The sequence below is a fragment of the Pseudopipra pipra genome, chromosome 3 (assembly GCF_036250125.1).
Source record: "Pseudopipra pipra isolate bDixPip1 chromosome 3, bDixPip1.hap1, whole genome shotgun sequence".
Taxonomy (NCBI): domain Eukaryota; kingdom Metazoa; phylum Chordata; class Aves; order Passeriformes; family Pipridae; genus Pseudopipra; species Pseudopipra pipra.
Window position 1 is genome coordinate 106,504,341 of NC_087551.1, and position 16,327 is coordinate 106,520,667.

Sequence of the window (16,327 nt, forward strand, 5' to 3'; positions counted from 1 at the left end):
CTTGTACTATCCTCAATGATATGGAAAAAAGTTTATTCTGTTATTCTTGTAGTAATTTTATAAGTATTTGCAACCTATTTTCATGTGTCCTCTGAGGCATCTCCTCTCGATGTTAAGACAAACAGGTTTTCTGTCAGATGTGCTTCCAAACTTCTACCTACCCTGTTGTTACCCTCAGGACTTTCTCCGACAGACTCTCATCTTTCTTAAATGTGGCCTGAACCAGGCACAGTACTTCAATGGATACTCCACAGATTCTGAGTAGAAAGAAAAAAATTTCTTCATATATCTTCTATTCCCATTCCTGTAACACTATGTTTGACAATTGGACTGATGTGAACTTGGCACTGCTGAATCAATGGTTGAACTCAATGATCTTTCCAACCTTAATGATTCTATGCTTATATTCTGTATTTCCAGGGTTGGGGTTTTTTTGTTATTTCCTTAAACAGCCTGATACTGCTGGGCAGTTTGACATACAGAAAACTTTTCTTAAAAATCAAATCTCACAAGCCAATTTTAAGTGCAGTGTGTTGCAAGCTTTTTATTTTAAGCCCTTGGAACGGCTGCAGTTGCAAAAGGCTCAGTTCCCCACATTAGCATGTGCCAGAGTGGATCAAACAATTTTGAAACATTCTGCATATTTACAATCTACCTGAGAGACAGCTTGGTCCCCAGTTTAGGTAAATGCAACCTCACTCTGAGCCAAAATTACTGATTTCTGCTCTTACTGCAAGAACTTGGGCTCTATGCATCACTTCCTGTTTCAAAATACTGAAAATACAGATATAGGAGTATATCTCCTATTTCCACTGAGAAACTCTCCATCTAGGGTTTTCTGTAAAATTCAATCTCCATAATTACTGCCAGAAAAATTTCTGAAATCCCACTGACAGCCTCTTTACCTTGCCTAAACTGTGAAAAGATGCTGAGGTGTGATGATTAGAAAGTGTATCTCCTTCCAGAGCTTTTACATGACAGTTGTATTACAGAAATACCATTAAAATAATAATTAAAAAAAAAAAAAAAAAAAAAGAAGGAAAACTTGATAGTTAAGAGATAGGAAAGCTAATGAGCTGCTGTTTGAGTTAAATATTAATGCAGATTTTCTATGAGAACATGTGTTCGCAGACTATACACAGCTGAACTACTAACATCTGTAAAAGGAAAGTTAGAACTGGACAAGGGAATCACCAATATATTCACAGTCTGCTGAAAACAATGATGATGACACTGATGGAATTTTTGTTGACAGGGTATTTCAAACTAAACACTACTGCTGAAAAGAACCAAGAAAAATAATAATACCATCCCTTTAAGCACACTTTTCATCAATAGTACTCAGAGACCCATGTCTCTTCTAGATTAGGAAACTGAGACACCTTGAGAAAAATAATTTCCCCAAAGTCTCGTGACTGATGAGAGAGACAGGAGTAGAGAAGAGTCCTCCTGAGTCTGAGTCTGGTGCTCTAGTCATTGACTTATTTACTTATCTTATTTACTAGTTAAGTAGGCAAAATACTTATACCATTAAAGCTCAAGGATTTTTTCAGAATAAATTCCCTATTAGATCAGAATATGTGCACTTCATGCACATGTACACATTTGTAAAATGTGATTTAAGAGGGTAAGAGGTCTGTAAAATAGGAATTATTCAATTGCTTCAACTGTTGAACAAAACCTACCGGCAATGTTCCACTTCATTGATTCCTCTGCATACACACTCCTTTTGTGTTGTTCAAGAGTGGGAGAGAAGGATGTGAGAAGAACAACCTGTGTTAATATCTGATCATAATGGATTTCAGTCTGAATGAGAAAAGTTTTGGTGCATAGAATGGCTCAGTAGAGTTAAGGTCAGCCCTGGAAGGAAAACTGAAGGTGTCAGGGTTAAAATGAAGATGGATTCTAGGTAGGGAATGTCTTTCTGTCTGATACATCTTGTCTGTAATGCAACATTATCTGCATTACTGTTATGAAAATCTTTCATGTATTGTCCTCAATATAATTAGCATCCTTGCTAGAGATCAAAATTTTCTTAGAATGTAAAACCTCACGGCTATGAATTGGTAGTCTTCATCTCCCATTTTCTGTTAATGATACACAGTAGGACAAGACTGGGCTATCACCCCCACTGCTGAAAACACCTGAGATTCCTTCCTCCTCTCTCCATGGGCTATGTTAGTTTTGCCATCTGAGAATCTGGGTTATTGAGAAAAATCTGTGGTTGGTAGTACGACAGTGGTGGAAGTAACCCTTCATCCATCTAGATCAATTGTCTGCCCTGAAGACCTATGTCTTTTTCATTTCTGGCAATTCCTCTTCTCTCGCAGTTCCAGTAACAGAGACTCCACAACCTTGTTGGTGATCCTTCTTTTTTTTTTTCAGTTTTTCATGGGTCTTTGCATATCAGGAAAAACATGCAAGACCAATCTTCTCTGTCATATAGCCCCACTCTTTTCCTGTTTATCATTGGCACAACAAGCAAATTTTCCCACTCTCCCTTGAGTCAGTCTCATACACAATTCATGTTCCCTGGGTTATCTCTTGTCTGCTTTAACAACTATCGATGATATAATCTTTTCTGATAAACTATATTTTCTACATTTTGAAGGATTTTTATTTCTGCTGTTTGCACTCTTTTATTTTTACCAGCCCATATCCTTCTTGAACTAGATATGGAGCTCCTGACAGGGTCTTGGCAATAATGGATTACTTCGTTTCCACTGCCCACACTTCCCAGTGTGCTGATCTCACAATAGCATCACATTAACTTCTCTGCAGCTTGAGAACCTCTAAAGCCTCCAAAGCTGCATTCCCTCATCCCCCCAGTCTATTTTACTGCAAAAGTCCTATTTAGACAAATGTGCCTTATTTGATATCTATGCAACAGTCTATTCTGAACTAAGCTCATTTGTTCCAGTTAAATAACATGGGGGGGTTATCTTGTTTTCTTCAACTTATTTAATAGATTGGAAAATACCTCTAAGATCATTGAGTCCAGCTGTTAACCCAGCACCACCATGTTCATGGCTAAAACGTATCCCCAAGTGCCACATCCACATGCCATCCACATACTGCCAGGTATTCCACCTCTTCCCTGGGCAGCTTGTTCTAATACCTGACTACCCCTTCAGTGAAGAAATTTTTCCTAATATCTAATCTAAACATCCCCTGGTACAACTTGAGGCCATTTCCAATTTACCAATATTATTTTGAATTAAAATCTTGCTCTCCAGACTGTTGACAGTGACTGTCAGTTGGGTGTCTGCTGCGTAAAAACTGTTAAACATTTTGGCCTAATTAGCATCACAATCAATAGCTGTTCAGCAACATATGGCATGTCTTAAGTTAACATGTTTGTCCTTTAGCTGTCACCCCAGAGGGACATAAATCCCATACAGATCTCCTACAGGCTCTGTACCATATCTGTCAGCTACACCTGTATGTCTTGGATTCTCTGAAACATCTCAAAATTACTCTTTGGGTAACTGAGTAAAGATACCACTGCTCTGCTGGGTCACTCTACTGATCTCTAGCTTCACTGATCACAATAAGGCACTAAGATATCTAATGAGCATATAGACTGATACACAGAAACATTAATACAGATCTTAACCTTAAACTGAATTGACTCGTGCCTTTTGTTGTACATCTTACTGTCCAATAAACTTTCCTGTCCTTGTTTTCTCTTTCTTTTATTCCTATTTTTCATCCTCCACCTTCTTCTTTACCCTCCTTGTGCTGGTTTTAGCTTGGATACAGTTCATTTTCTTCACAGTAGATTATATGATGCTGTGTTTTGGATTTGTGCTGAAAATAGTACTGAAAACATAGAGATGTTTTAGTTATTGCTGATCAGTGCTTGTACAGCATCAATGCCTTTTTTTACTCCTCACCTCATCCCACCAGCAAGGAGGTTGGGGGTGCACAATTTATTGGGAGGGAACACTACGGCGGATTGGGGAGAAATGGGGGAGACCTCCAGGCCTTAGGTTGCTTGCCCCATTACCTGCGAGGTGAATGCTCTTCCCCCCACCCCTGCACGTGGCCCGGTGACCCCGCAAGGAGCACACACAGACCACTTGGGAGGGATGGACGAAAGAGGAAGTTTATTGTGGGGTTGGGGTTTATAAGGCTTTTAGGAGGGTCAAAGGGGACCAATCACAAGTTCAGGGTCACACGGAAAAAACCATCAGGTAAGGGGTCAACAGCCAATAGGAAGGGGTTAACAAAGGACCAGTGAGAAACACCTCAGGACACCTTCCCAGGACACCTTGTGTGGGAGACAATAGCTTCACAGGGGGTGTCTGGAAGAGGGAGACAGTGACACTGCAGAAAATACACAAACATGTTGAAACATGTTTAAACTACAGTAAAAACTTCTGTTTCTATAACATTAGAGCTGTTTTCCTCACCAGTCCATCTCTGACAGGACTTTTTCCATCCTGCATATGGCAAATCCATTGCCACAGAACACAGGTAGGACAGCTGACTTAAACTGACTCAAGAGATATCCCAAATCATATGACATCCTGCTCAGCAATAAAAACTGAGGGAAGAATGAGGAAAGAGAGGATATTCAGAGGGGTAGTGTTTGTCTACCCAAGCCCTGCCTTCCTGAGGGTGGCTGAACAGCTGCCTGCCAATGGGAAGTAGTGAATTATTTCCTTATATTGCTTTGCTTGTGCAAGTGGCTTTTGCCTTACCTATTAAACTGTGTTTATCTCATGAGTTTTCCCACTTTTGCCCTTCTGACTCTTTCCCTCATCCTGCTGGGAGGAGGGGTGAGAAAGTGGCTATATGGGACTGAGCTGCCCACTGGGTTAAACCATTACACTCTTTTTTCCACCACAGACATGTATTTTTCCCAAACTTACTGAGAAAGGAGAGGTTCCAGCAGCCATGGACATTAGCTTCCCTGTCCCACTCTTCCTCCAGTCAGAGCATCAGCAGTGTCCACAGGTACCCATGACATGCTCAGGGAACTGCATTGCTTGATGGGTCTTTTTATTTTGGAAAACCCCTTGCACCTCTCCTCTTTATGTCTATCATGGGCCCCTGAGATGTCACACTTTTTATACATTTTGCTTTCCTTATATTTCCCCCTTTTTCTCACAGAGAGATTTGGGAGATTTTTGTTAGGGCTCTACCCAAATGTAAGAGGAGAAGCCACTTTACAACAGTGGCAAATAAAAAGCACAAGGATACTGACTCAGCATTTTCAAACCATCATGGCAGCTCGGATCACAAGTGTCCCAAGAGGAAAGATATGTAACGAAAGGGAGATGCCTTTTGGCTAAAGAACCATCTGTAAGTCAGAAGAGCTGGGCAGTTGATGCCTATTTTACTTTTAAAATAAAGTAAAAAATGCAGCACAGAATAAAAAAAAAAAAAAAAGTAAGGCTGTCAGTGTCAAAAACTCCAGGGGTGACAACTTCAATTTGGATGATCTGTCTCTTGTTTCTTTGGCTCACTACATAACAGCAATAGTGGGTTTTTCCAAATTTCACTAAGATAATTTTTACAGCAGGTTCACACATAAAGAAAATACAAACAGATGGTAAGTAACATGGTAAGTAACAATCTGGCCAACATACAGGAAAGGGAATTCTCCCACATTTAAATTCAGAAAGATTTTAAGCTTACAGTGGTGAGACAGTAAACAAGCTGGGTCACAGGCAGAAAAAGGAGGAAGAACAGTCTGATTGCTGGGACATACTGAAGCTCAGCCATGAAACTGAAGGTTTCACATCAAGGTGACGGCTTAGAATGGCTCTGATAATAAGTTCTGAAGTTATGCTGATACAGGAACCTCTTCCTTTCTTTGCCACAGATGAAATCTGTGATCTGTTCAAGCTATTCAGCCTCTCCAAATCTGACTCTCTGTGTAAAATGACACTAGCTTTTAGTCCCTTTAGTAAAGTGCTTTAAGAGCTACAGATTGGAAGTGATGCTTGCACAACACTGGCCAAATGCTGGTTCCTTTCAAACTCATGGCAAAATTCCTCTAGGCCTCTTTGACTCTGTCGATATTAATAAATTAAATGTGCCCAGTGCCATTCTCTGGTGCTGCAGCCAGCTGGCAGGGAACCGCCTGCATCTATATTACTAAGCTTTTTTACTCTCTTAAATAAGGTGGTCATATCCAAACTATTTGCTGGGAAAGGCCTGTGCAAGCTCCTAAACTGTTCCCAGGAATTGTGCACTGTGTGCAGGGTGCCACCTGGCACCAGCCCAAACCATACCTGGGTCCCTTGTGACACTTTAAATGTGCAGAAATTGCAGTCCCAGTGCCTGGAAGTGTTCCTCAGCACCATCCGTTAGCTTTGAGTAACTCTTTAGGCAGACACTGGCCCTATTAATTTTAATATACAATGCAGTTAGAAACATTAGCTCCACTGATATTTCTTTCAAGTGTTCAGATCATTTCCTTTTATAATATTTGCATTTATTTCTATGTTCTGAGGGTGCCTGTAAAATACCAACAGCATTCAGCTTGGACTTAAACTGATTACTAGCGCAAAATACCAGCCTGCAAGGTCTCCATCTTGGTTTCTTTTCATCAGCTCATTCTGCGAAACCACTTTCACATAATTACGGAACCATCCGGCGAGGTTTGTGAACCACTGTGCTGCTCAGATGGTGGCAGAACACAGAGGTTAATCTCAAATCCAATCCTCCACCAAGGTGGACTGCTAAAACCCAGTGAAGCATTAAGAGCTAAGGCAGGGCAGGTTTTTACACAGCGTTGCTCACTTAGTTCAAGCAAAATAGACTAATCCCTGAGCTACCAGAATCAGCTGGCTATTTCCAAAAGCCAACAGCAGCAAGGAAGCTATTGCATGACTCCTTTTCGAACAACAGAAGGGAAGATTGGGGAAAGGAGGGGCTGGGTGGGAGTGGAGCAGTTTGACATCTAATCTATCATTTTTATTAGGCTGAGTCTGCAGACATTTGAATTGTGTTTTCCTCACTTTTTAAATGAAATGGAGAACAGTAACAGTAAAAACATAGTTCCTCATGACTGATAGAATAATTGAACTTCGTAGAGCCTCTCATTTCAGATAGTGCTAATTCATGTGTGAAGGAACCTACAAACATGGAATTTGTGTTATAAAAACCCAAAACCAAAACCTTCAGAGTGCTGTAACACAGCCCGAGGGCACATGTAAGAAACATAGCAGGAAAGTGTGAAAAAAATAACGTTCTCCAAGTACACACATGATTACACATACACACGCACAGAAAACGACAGAGAAGACAAAGGGAAGGCAGAGGCTGGGTGCTCCTTGGAAGCTGTTTTCTTAACCTCTGCGACAGCCAGGCCTCCCTGCTGCGCTCCCCCCGCCAGCGCTCCTTGTGTGCTGCACAATGTCATCCAGAGCACCAACAACAGCTTGAGTAAAAACAGCTTTCACTGGGAACTGGAAAGATAGGAAAGAGATTAGTGCTTTTTATGTATAAACCTTGTGGTTGGTGACCAAAGCTGAAGACAAACTACAGGAGCAAGGTTAGGGGAGTGATTGTAAGGAGAGGCAAAGTCTAAGGGACTTGTAAGATAGTTTAAATCCATCAACAGGCAGCTAAGATCTGAACTAGTCATCTGCAACCAGGGGAGAAATCACAGTCACAGTGTCAACGGCTACAAATCTTATTGCCTTTGAAGTGGCCAGCATTTTACCCTAAAGTTACTACCTCAGATTGTTATCTGGCTACTTGCTGGCCTATGTGAGACAAATTGGCAGTCTTTGGCTAAATCCTGGTAGACTAATTCCACAACACCACATTTGGCATTCATTAGTTGTCCTGGCTGTGGGGCTAAGTAGGAACATTCAGAAAGGCTGAACCTCCATTTCACCCCTCAGAGGTGGTCTTTCCAGGCCAGCTTTGAGACCCAGGGATAAATCAGTATGGGGCAGTAAGTCCTGTAGTAGGTACATGGGTAATTATATGACTTTGAAGAGCTCTGGATATTTGCTTCAGCAGCACTGCATATGATTACATACTCCTTGCAGACTGTTAACAGTGTAGTGAAACCAGGTAAAAGCAATCTTTCATTTCCCTTCAAGCTTCCTAAATGTGAATAATAGAGAAAGGAAGAGAAATAGGTGAGGTACCTACTGAGACAAAAGTGCCTAACTCAAGGAAAGGAAAACCTGAAGAGTACCGGTAATAGTACATTAAATCTTTTGCTACTGAGCAAATGTAATTTGCTCTTTTTTTTTTATTGAAAGTTTTCTTGGCGTTCTCAGACAAATTGACATTGCAAAAGATTCTCATTCTTAGGCTCAATCTGCATTCATAGGCTTTATTTAGATTGATTATTCCTGAATGGCAGCAGAGATAAATGTTCTCCTCAAGCACTCTTATTGTAGGTACAATGCAGTCCAAGGAAAATCAAGTCAATCAACGGAAAACTTGCATTCTGAATAACCTACTACAAAGCACTTTTAATGTTTTAAACACGATTTGTCACTGTCACAGTGGAAGAAAAATTACAGTTCACTTCAGCTAAGTGGTAGCTCACTTCAGCAACATGAAAATCCTCTGAACTCCTGTTTTTATTCTGACCTCGAAAGCAGCTCTCTGTGAGCTAAGAATTCGAAAGAAGGGAAAGAGCAGGAATTGCAGTGGGGCTTCATCCCTGCAGACAATTGTAATGGCTTAAGGTTAGTAAGGGGACAACCAGGTGGGAAGCCCCCTAACATGGCGTTCACCGCAGGTCCCTGTTTCAGCTGGATACCTGTTATAAAGATGAATCTCACATCTCTTCACAACAAGCAGTCTGTGGGCCATGCTGCACATAAAATAGTGTGTGCCAAAGACTGTTAGCTGCCAACTAAAGTTTTGACTGTCAAACTGAGATGGGGCAAAAAACAGGAGAGAAGTGACCATGGCAAGGCTTATTTTAGACAGATTTTCGGAAAAACCAAGTTTGACAATGACTGACTTGTGAAACTGAGCATGGGCCCACATTGAGGGGTGGCCTGAGGAACAGCTTGGAAAAGTGAGGAAGCTTAACACCTCAGGATACCTACCAGATCCTGTTCTTTTCTGAGTGGAAGTTTTGGGGAATTTTCCACTGAAACACAGTCTTCCAGCATCTCACAGAGTTGCAGAATCATGGAATGGCTGTGTTCGGAAGGGATCTCTGGACATCGTCTAGTCCAACTCCCCTGCTGAAAGCAGGATCATGTTGCTCAGAGCCATGTCCAGATGTCCTTTTAATTCCTCCAGGGATGGAGACTCCACAATAATGCTGGGTAACCAGTTCCAGTGTCTGACCATCCTTAGACTAAAAAGGTGTTTTCTCTTGTTTAAGCAGAGTTCCTTGTATTTCCATATAAGTTCTCTCGTTCTCTCACTGGGCACTGCTGAGAACTGGCTGCACCTCTCATTATTCCTCTGTCAGGTATTTTATGCATGTTGATAAGATCCCTCTCTGAACCTACTCTTCTCCAAATTGAACAGTCTCAGCTCTCTCAGCATCTCTCTGATAATTCATTGTATTTCATGTTCAAGCATGTGCTCAGGGTTGTGCTGGATCTGCTTTAAGAGAGAGGCTTTTTAGCCCTTTGTGCAGTAATACGAGTTCTTAAGTACACTAAAATGTTCATATTATGTTAAAACTTGAAAGAGCCCCAAAATCCTTTCAGCTCCTCTACTTTCAGCTCTAACTTGAAGCTTTTCTCTGCCACTTTCTTTTTTTCCTATTAGATCTCTTTTACAGAACACAGCCCATTGCTCTGCTTTGCTGTGAGATTACAAGCAGTGCCAGTGCACTGGATGGATGCAGCCTGGCTGGCTCTGTAGGACATGCTGAGGGGTGACCAGAGAGGTGACTTCCTGCCATCCACTGTCTTCCCTGCTCAGGACACAGAGGAATATGGTTTCCCTCTGTAAGCAGAACTTTCCTCATGCAGAGCACTCCTACAAACTTATATACCCTTCTTGCTCAAGTGCTTCTTTCTAATGTCCATCTGGTTTTGAGTAGAAAAATCCTCAGGGCAAAGAAAGAGAGAGTATGGCTCTACTTCTTTAACCACAATATTCTGATAAGGATATATGAAATTCCCATTAACATAGGAGACACATACTTCTCTATACTTTATTCATCCAATGCACATTAAATAATCAAAGAAGGATTTTTTTTTCTACTGTCAAAGTTAGTTTTCCCTTCAAAAAATAGCTTTGCAGAGACTTATAAATAAGATAGTCATTTCATTAAAATCCCACAGTTTATGCTTGTTCTTTTTTTGAAAGCTAAGGATAAATTCATTTTCCCATGCAGACTTTATTTTCTAATTTTTTTTTCTAAATATTGAACACTTTTTATTCACTAAATACTTATTAGACAATTTTTAATATTCTGTAATCTCTAAAATTAATTTTGTAGACTTGAAGATAATTTTATTTTCAGAATAAGAAATTAATTGTTTCAAAGCAATTTCAGCAAAAATATCTGCTAAAATGTGATGAAGTGTCTTCATCATTGAAGCAGCACAAAGACTATTTCTATCACATTATTTTTTTTTTCAGATTTTCTCTGTAGAAGTTGCTTTTTGGCAAAACACTTCTTGTACACATTTTTTATGAGTAATTCAAGGCAAAACTGAATGTACTAGTAAATTAAATAAATGCAAGGCTTTTTTATTGTTTTTCCTTTCCCTTCAAGATAGATATCAGTGTAAAACTCTTCTGGAAGCAAAGCATGTTAGGTTTTTGTGGGTGTTTTTTTGTTTTGGTTTGGTTTGGGGTTTTTTTTACTCTGATATATTGTGGTGGCTAAATAATAATTTAATTCCTGGATGCAGCCCAGAGAAAGTAGATGTAGATAATAAAGTATCTCTCTTCATCCCTAATTGTTTTTTCAGTTTCTCTTTCTGCTTTTCATAACTTAGAAATTCCCTTTCAATAGTAAAAGGAAATACATAACAGCATAAACATAAATTGTTTTTATATGCATTTATTTTGTTGCACACTGCAACTTCCATTAACATGTTGAAATGAACGCCCCAAAAAAGAGCTATTCTTTAGCAGGTTAACACTTTTGCACATATTATGTGCTCAGTTTATGCAGTTAAATTCAGATTATTCTTACAGAATTTAACTTCAGTATTTCTCTTTTCCTGAGTTGAAAGTCAAAGTGATGAGAACTGAAAAGACCTGAAAGATAACAAAATCAGATTGTTACATCGTTTTACACATTATCATGAGGAGAAATTCAGAACAGCAGCAACAGATTTTCTCCTAGGCTCACATAGTTAGATAAATGTAAATTGTTTATTCAACTCCTCTACCAAAATTTGTGTAGGACACAAATATAAGACAGGTAGGATAGAAATAAAAGCATTTATGTGTAGGTATGACTACAGTTCTCACCACTGGAAATACAAAAAATGGGGAAAAAAATTATATCCTTGATCCAAGAAGGATTATTTCCATCCACTATCATCTCGCACAGAATTATAAAAGCTTCTGATAAGGCAAAATACTTCTAGGGAGTTCACTTTCTGGAATATATTCTGCTGAATCCTTGCCAGACTAACAGGTCTGAGTCAGCCCTATCCTAATCATTTTATCCATAGCCTGATTGTCCATGTGCCTTATAATCTTGGATCTTGTTCAAAATAAATAATGGCAGTAACAAGCCACAGCCTGAACTTTCCTCTGAAATTTTTTTAAGACAACATCTTCTTGCATAAGGAAAGCAACATCTGCTGAACCAAATGAGGAAGAAATCCTAACATCTAGGATGGAGGAGAGGAAAAGAAAGGAAGATCAAGGAGAAATTCTGTCCCACATAAATCAGAGGGATTTCTACCTCAGACTCCAGGCAAGCTGAGAATGTGCTCCTTACGTCCTTGCTCATGTTCATCACAACTCTAAGCTGGGTAAACTAACATTTCTCTTCTTCTCCTGGTTGAATGTAAACAATACATCCTATTTAAACACTTCGGTCTTCTAATAAAAGATTTATCCTTTTTGACTCCAACTTGCATACTGGAGTTCAGAGGCCCTCAGCACTTCACTGGTGCTTCCTAAATATACAGGCACTGTCGTTCACACATTCATACTCTGCAATCAATTCTGCATTTGACTCATTAGTAAGTTTGGAATTTTATATTTCCACGAACATATCAAAAAGCTCAATATTAATTCTTCACGTATAACTCAGGTTACTTCTGCCTGCTGAGTACGTTTCAGGTTTTGTCCTACATGTAGACAAATTATAGTTTGTGACATAGTTTCATTACTGATAGATAGCAAAAGACCTTTTCTGAGACAAAAGTGCGTTTTCCAGCCTCCGTGAGAATAGCAAAGAACTCAAGAGGTGTGCCCCACAATCTGGAATTGCCTTTTATACTAGTGTTATGTTGAGTGATGTCACATTTAATCAGTTTTAATACTTTTCAAGTTGTGTTTTCATGTATAGAAATATATCAGAAAGTACAATGAGATCCAACTGATGCTGAAGTTAGAGCAAATCAGTGATCCAATTGCACATAATTCAAACTCCCCAGATTTATTTCTTTCCACTAGAGAATGTCTGTCAGAGCCAGGAAAAAATTTTATCACCATGCTAAATTCATATCAACAATTAAATAATCGTTTACAGAAACGGCAATTTTGCTTTGCAAATAGCAGAGTGATTCCCCGAAGCCTTTTTTTTCCTTCCTGAATTCCTCAACTCTTTTCTCTTCTGTGTTTTTTTTACATTTTTAGTTCTTTGCAGCAACCTTTTTTTTTCCTGGGATTAAAACTATCAGCTATCTTTCATATAAAAGAAGCACACACAAACTGTTTTCATTTGAGGTCGTAGAAGTATTTGTTTTTGTTTCAAATTGATTAGCTGTTAGCAACAAAACAAAATGTAAATAACTGTAAGAGAATGATCAGGACAGCAAAATTACTCTTTGTCTCTGGTATCAGATCTGGATGAGATGAGGAAAAAAAAACAGACTACATCTCTGATGCTATTCTGCCTGAGTATGCTGGATAGTTTTGTGAATGTAATGATTTGTTAGGATAGGTTTGGGGTCTCCAAAGGGAGAGGATATGGGATATAGTAATGGGAGTAGGAGTGACTTGATTTCTGAGGAAAGCACAGGATTGTGGGAACAATTGCAACCGAAGAGGTTTCAGCACTAAGTCTCCCAGAGCTGCAAGTACTCTGTCTCTGCCTAAAGCCACACTGAAGTTACAGGGAAAACTATGTCAGTACAGGGAGGAAGCCTCTGAAGGGAGGAGAAGCTAAAAATGGAAGGCCATTTGTACATGATTATCTATTGTAAACTCATAATCCAGGCCATCCTTAATAAAAACATTGAGTTCTCACAAGACCTTTCTACATACTCAGGAATGCAGAGCTGGAAGAGAGCACTGAACCACTATAGTTTTCTGTTACTTTGGGCACCATATTGCAAAATATCTCCCACAAACTTGAAGAGAACCCTAAAATCCTCTATGAAGAAGGTGGCTATCATTTCTTCAGATGAAGCAACTTCATCCTTGGAGAGATGAAATGGCAAAGACATGACCATCTAATAGCCCTGCAGAAATACTTGGACCAAACCTCCCGAGCATCCTCTTCATGTTGATCAAGGGCTTCTAAAGGTGCTTTCCAGATTTCAAAGATCAATGTCCCATGAAACTGTTGTTGTTCATGCTTGCAATGCTTTGCCTTGCTGATTTATGTTATAAAGGACTCAGTGCTCTGCAGTAATACTGGAGAAACCCTTCAGCACACATATTTTTCTGGCATTTCTCGGAACACAGAATTGCTCCCAAAGTGACTGGCTTCTGGAAGCTATTGGAAAACAACATGAAGCCTTCAGTTTCTGAATAAAACTTTCCACCTGTCCTTATGGATGCTGAAAATTAAAGTGTGCAATTTTGTCAATTACAATAGAAAATACCAGGGCCATTACTTGAGATGGCTGTGTATTGAATACAGACCACCCCAGAATGCCTTTAAACAAGAGCAGGAAAGGGATCGCTGTTCATGGGGCTCAGACCTGCCAATCAGACCAAGACTGAATGCCTGTCAGTCTTCCTCATATTTGACTTGGAAGCAGCTCATATCAATATGTAGTCAGGAAATGGCTCTTTAATCACTGCAAAGTCTCTCCTGATTTTAAAGATTAAATCAGCCACAGACTGCTTGAGTCTTTTTCTTCTTTTTTTTTTAACTCCTCCAAGATAACTGACGATAGCATTTGAGAATGATTAGCCATGCAGCACGGCGTAAGCACACAGCTTGCTCCGATTTCATGCATTACAGGCCATGCTGCATAACACCGATCTCAGATAACAGGACATCCAAAGAGATCTGACAGACTTGTCTGAGTGATATATGGGGGTAAGACAACTTGAAATATGTAAGGAAAATAAATTACCCAATAGATTAACAGCAATCTTGTTAGAAATGCTGTGAGGAGATGGGCCAGAAAAGGAGAAGGGTCTCTGTGGAGATCCCGGTGAGATTGGACCTAAAAGACACCTCCTGTAAAATACAGTTAAAAGTGCTACTGCTCCAGGAGGAGCATCCAGTGGGATGGCTATATGTTTGCAAAGGTACCCTTAAGGCTAGCAAAATGACAACTGGTGCTGGCAGCTCTAGGACTACAAGCGACAGACAAAAGTACCGTGTGAATGTGCTTTGGAAAAGCAGTGGAGGTAAGTGAGAGGGCAGAGAGGGAACAAAGCCCCAGGTTACAGGTCCCCAGAGCAGGCCAAAACTGGGATGTCCAGGTGGGCAATGAGAAAAGCAGATGTGGAAGGGGCTGTTTGCCAGGGCTGCAGTGCGAAACTGAAGTTTCAGGGAAAAGGGGATTTGGGCCAGATTGGTCACTTAGGAGAGAGGACACAGTGTGTGTCCTGGGGAGACGGATGTGTGAGATGTGTGGGAAGGGACATCGCATGTGATGTGCTTCGTGTAAACGTCTGTGCACTTCCATAGCAGAAATCCAGGCAAGTATGAACTGAAGGAACGAGAAAGCACAGCCTACACATTATCAGCACCCTGAATTCAGCCTCAGGTCCCCTGGAGGTTTGTGGCTTGTCACTGACTGTGAAAAAGGGACAAAAGGATGCCAGTGCTCCTTCTGCTCTGTCACCAAGCAAGTTGTCCCTGGGACCAGCAAGTCAGCCCCTGTTCTCACAGCGATTTGGCTCACTTTAAGCAGAGAAATACTCCCCAGTCTGACACAGAGCCAAGTAAATCCTCTTGGAAGTTATTTTTCTCAGATCCTGCATTTATCTAATAACGCATGTGCCATGTTTCACCCACTCTTCTCCACGCTTTTCTCTACCATATTAGATTTGCAGTGGAAATAAGGTACTGATGCAGCAGTCCCTAATCCCATTCCTACTAGTCAACTTTTACTCTTTCCATGATGTTTAAAGGATAAAAAAAAATTAACTATCAGGTAAAATTTTACAGCAAAAGCTTTTCCTTCTGCTATGAGGTTTTTTTCCCACAGAAACTGCCTGTTTGCAAGTTTTTTCTATTCAAACACATGCTAAAGCATGCTTACCCACCTCATTCAAACTCAGCAAATGTGCAGCCAAATGGACTGTCTTGTTCCACATTTCTGCCATTTAAGCACCAGTACAAAATGAAATGGAGAAAAGGCAGAATTCATTTGGTTCCTCGAGGCTTCTTGAAAAGCCACTGAAGTCAGCAGCATGACTCCTTTTAACATGTGCAGAGTGAGTCAGGCTGTACAACTCAGAAATACCAGCAGGACCACGTAAGGGTGGGGGTGGTATGCACAGAAAAGCTGCAACTGCACATGTACAGCCATTTTAGAACGAGACTGAAAACCTTGAGATCTTTGAAATAACCCAGGAAAAAAATAAGTACACCTTTGAAATTTGCATTCCTGAGTGTCTCCAACTGCAATTAGTTGGTAAAGAATTAACTATTAACTTAAAACCTCGGTCTCCTTTTATAGATATTTCTTCTTTGCTTTGGAATTGCAAAACTCAAGCTTTTTCTCAAAGAACAACTGGATGACAAGATTCCAGTCTCACTCACATGCCACTGTTTGCAACACAGACTTACAATTTCTTCTTAACAAGTCACTCTCACAACAGTAACCAAACTCTAAAGATAAATTTCCAGATAGTCACACAGTAAATAAAGTAAAATAATGAGTACCCGAGGCTGTACTTATTGCTTTCTTCAGAATGTTCAATGAGGATTCAAGATTCTCAAATATTTCACCTTTGATGCCTCCTGCTTTATTCCAATGCTTTTCCTTAAAACCACGGAAAAAGAATACACCAACACCTCAAAATCAGTTCTTCAAGATTACCAACT

At 40.0% G+C, this 16,327-nt stretch overlaps 1 long non-coding RNA gene across 1 annotated transcript; it reads right to left on the reverse strand.

Moving 5' to 3' along the window:
- Positions 1–10,950: 10,950 nt before the first annotated feature.
- Positions 10,951–15,855, reverse strand: LOC135410640 (uncharacterized). Its single transcript, XR_010428810.1, has 2 exons — positions 15,544–15,855; positions 10,951–13,810 (listed from the first exon to the last, which is right to left on the reverse strand). It is a non-coding gene; the product is annotated as an uncharacterized LOC135410640 (long non-coding RNA).
- Positions 15,856–16,327: the final 472 nt, after the last annotated feature.